Source organism: Corvus brachyrhynchos, unplaced genomic scaffold (assembly GCF_000691975.1).
Source record: "Corvus brachyrhynchos isolate BGI_N302 unplaced genomic scaffold, ASM69197v1 scaffold61, whole genome shotgun sequence".
Lineage (NCBI taxonomy): Eukaryota > Metazoa > Chordata > Aves > Passeriformes > Corvidae > Corvus > Corvus brachyrhynchos.
The window spans coordinates 1,465,525-1,469,682 of record NW_008236478.1 but is presented as its reverse complement, the minus strand read 5'-3'; positions in this window follow the sequence as shown (position 1 = coordinate 1,469,682).

The window sequence follows — 4,158 nt, the reverse complement described above, 5'->3', positions numbered from 1 at the left end:
GTGCAGCCCCAGCGCAGCAGCCACCCCCTCCCGGGAGCCGGGGACAGGAACAACTTTTGCTGACTCGGGCAGCGACAGCCGGCTGGAGGGCTGGGGCCCTCACCTGCCTCAGCTCCAGGTCATGCGGGCTCTGCCTGAACACCAGCCCTGGGCCCCCATCCGCGAAAGCGTGGGCTCCTGTAAGCGTGGCACTGTCAAAGAACGAGGCAGGAGGTACTGCGACAGGTAGGGGCCAGGCAGAGAAGACCTTGTTCAGTCCACTCTTCTTCCATGGGGCTCAGCGTTCCCTCCTGAGGACTAGGCTCTATTTGCACCCCAGCAGTGACTGACCTTGTGCTCTCACTAAATGGCTGCGGCCACACTGCCAGCCACTGCCTGCGGACACTCGCGACCCAGTTAGCCTGACCTCTCTGTTCCCAGACGGTTTCTACGATTAGGACCCTGCTGCCCAGAGAAACTTCCATTTTTCTTACACAGAAAAAATGAGGAAAGGAAGCATAACTTCCCCTGGCAGAGAAGCAGGGCTGTGGTAAGGCCACGGCCATCCCATTTCCCTATTGGGAACTCAGCAATAACCTGCCCTCCTGTCCCCCTGGCTGCTTGTAGGGATGTGTTTGCAAGTCCCAACACATACTCCGTAGCCAAAGGGTGCTCACACCCCTCGAGCATGGAGCGTCCGGTACTCACACAGCCTGCACTTTCCCACTGCCTTCTGCAGAGAGGAGCCGCCTGAGAACAGCACTGGCCCTGGCCTGCGTGGGACAGGAGCCCTGGCTGCCCACCACCTCACCCGGGCCAGGGTGCTGGTTACACAACCGCACAAGCAGTACTGCACACTGGGACTTGTAGTCTTGGGGGATCTCATCGTCCTCTGCGTTGAATCGTGAGCAGCCTGCTCACGGGCTCGGGCTCTCTCTTTGCTGTTCAGCCCATCATTTTGGGGCAAGAGTTGCACTCCAGAACTTTACTCCCGAGCCGTTTGTGCTCTCAAAGCTGCCCCGTGCACTCCTGTCCGCCAGCGGGCAGCAGGCCTGGCCCTCCCTCTCCCGGCAGCCTCCTCATCACATGGACACTGGGAACAATGCCCGCTGTGCCGGGGCTGCCGCCCCCAGCAGCCTTGACAGGGCTCGGAGCACTCCAGGGCCACGGGGCACAAGCACAAGCCCCGCCGGGCTGCCTTCTGCGCAGCTGGGCCGAAAATGCCGGGCACAGTGCCTTCAGGACACATTAGGCTCTGTAACAGGCATAAATCTTTCCAGAGAAGTTCGACAGCTGGCATTTATAGGAGTGAGGGTAACTTCTAAAAAAGCCAGCTCACTGTTGATACTCCATGGAAATCTTTCTTACAGACCAGGTCTTTTGAGTATGCTCAGATCCAATTTTTAAATTGGAAACTAAAAGCAGCAGTGCTTCTGTTTCATAAGTTTCAGTGCCAAATGTATGTTTTACAGCCAGGGCTTATCATTCCATAGAACTTCTCACACCAGGAAGCTTCATACCAATGAGGAAAACACCATCTCCACAGTAAAGTGTTCTACTGGCACATGCTAAATCCTACTACATATTTCTACTCTGTTTTAGCAGTAGAAGTCCTTGATTTAAAGGTGAACAGAACAAAATACAGTGATGTCTGTTCAGCCTCCTCTAGGAAACAGTGAGTCAGACCCTGAGTAAAAATGTGAAAGAAGTCCAAGACTAGAGAAAGTATATGCTAGGACAAATCCAAAGAGTACCGTTGTAAACACCACTCCTCACCGGCAGTCATTAGTAGTATGACTGGCTTTTATGTAATTTAACTTACAAAGAGAGTTCAAGAGGCTTACTGATAAACATATCAGGTAACACATGCTACCTGTCAGTTGATTCTGATCTCCTTTCAGTTCAATACTTCCCCTGATATTTTTTTCTGTGTAACATTAAACCTCACTCTTGCAAAATCCAAACAACATTCAAAGAATTCTCCTTCTGGTTTTCCACTCCATTCCTATTTACAGTCTAGTGAAAACTGTTTAAAGTGCAATTCTGTCTTTCCAGTCAACATTCCTTCCATTCTAGTCCCACTTCCTGCAGTTTCCTCATGTGGCTTTTGCTTTGCACCGTAATTGTCTGAGTTAAGAGATAATGCTCTCAAGTAGAAGCTAGGTTTGCAAACACAGGTTAAAACACAGCATGCGCCCAAAAGAGTTACCTGAAGGCAGCTGGCAAAATGGAGCTTTGCTATTAGCTGACACCACTCCAAAAAGTCAGAGGACCACCTAGGGATCAGAGGGCATCTAGGGATGAGTTCTGATATCAAGGCACTTGACAATTGAGCAATCGTTTACAAGAAGTTAACCATCTAAAGCTTTCACAAGCAGAGAAACAGAGCTGTAAATAGAAATGAAGGCTCAGAAAGTCAAGACAGAGAGAGGGGCAGGATACAGGAGGGTCATGAGCAGCACAAGGACTCAAATACATGAATGTAAACATCTAAGGGCTGGAAGAATACAATCTGCAGGCAGTGGAGGGTGAGGAAGAAACTGCGGCAGCAGTGAAAATATTCCAGGAATGGTAGAAATGGGGTTAGGGAACCAGGATTTATTATCAGGACTCTCCTAGTACACACATTACTCTTCCATGATGCAGTATTTAGACCTTTTCTTATGCAATTCAAACAAACTCCCAAGTTTTTAACCCCCTTACCAAGTCTGTAGGAGTCTCTTGGAATAGGGAACACACTGGTGCCTCATGCAGCTCTGAGAACACCGTGGCACTGCGTGGATCTTGCCATGAAACAAAGTAGAAAATACCAGGAGGGAAGTGTAATTGTTCAAATCCATGACAAGTACCCTGGAAGTACGTCTTACGCCCTCTCCAACTCTGAGTCCTGTCCATGGAAACAAGGATTTCTTCCTCATCAGGGAATCACCAATGTCAGCTGAGTTGTCACCGAGGTCTATGTTCTGGCACCATGACCAGATGTGCAGAGCACCTGCTCCTCAGCCCTATCTCTGCCCTCAGTCCTGGTGGTGCATGAGCATACACCAATGTAACACCAGAAATTTTACAGCCCATGTGAAATGATTCCTTTCTTCCAGAGCAATCTCACTATTACAGCTCTGCTTTGTCCATGATGGGAACCATTCCTGATTAGTCCCTTGATGGCCAACCTCCACTGCAGCCCTGCCATGAGATGACAAGTCCCTGTGCTCCCTCCACACAGAGCGCTCTGTTGAAAGATCTTGGTATGTGGAGCCAGGGCACAGCACCTTGACAAGCAAACTCCACTTTTCCCAAAGCTCTGAGCCAAAGTTCCACGACAGAAAAGGAGTGCAACACTGGAACATTCATTTACAGGATGTATTTATTACACTGTAAAAAGTCCATTGGATTTGTAGCCATTTACTCTGTATGTACACTGGTTGTATTCCCACACCAACTGCAGGTTCCTCTCCATACAGGATACACTGGGTTGGAGTCCCACCCCATGCCCCTCCCTGTCACCAGGGGGATTTCCAAGATTGAAATTATTGAGAATTTAGCCAACTAGTGGAGGGAGGAAGATCAGCGATGCAGCGCTTGCCAGGCAGCCAGCTCTGCTCTGGACATGAGCAGGGGGCAGAGCGGGGGGGGTGTCCTTGCAGCAAGGTGGAAGCACAAGAATCACTGCCAGGGCCTCAGCTATAGGGGCCTTCTGGGGGTAGAAGGACGTGGGATCCCAACAACTAGAAGATGCAGAAGGGTGCAATCTCTTCAGAGCTTCCAAGAAAAACCACTGCAGACCTGCTGGGCATCTGTTAGCAGGTGCCACAGATCCCCACATCTGTAGCTGAAGAGGATGTTCTCCTAAGGAAGGGGCTGGTCACCACGAAACCAATGTGTAGCGAGTGGCAAGCAACACATCACTGCTCCTCAAGTGCTGTGTGAGACATGGCCATGGTGCTCTGCTCTCAGCATTTCCTTCTCATCTGCTCAGCTAGGCAGAGCCTTCTGGATTTGCTCTCTCCAACCAGAAAGCCTGATTACATTTACAGGAGCAGGGATGAAAGCCACGCTTGCCCCTATCAGACTCGGCTGCTGCTTAATCTGTATCTGGCTTGGGGATTGCTGTCATCTGTGTTGCCGGAGGGAAAGCATGTGCCAGCAGGCAAGAAGCCCTATGTGGCAAACTGGGAGCTG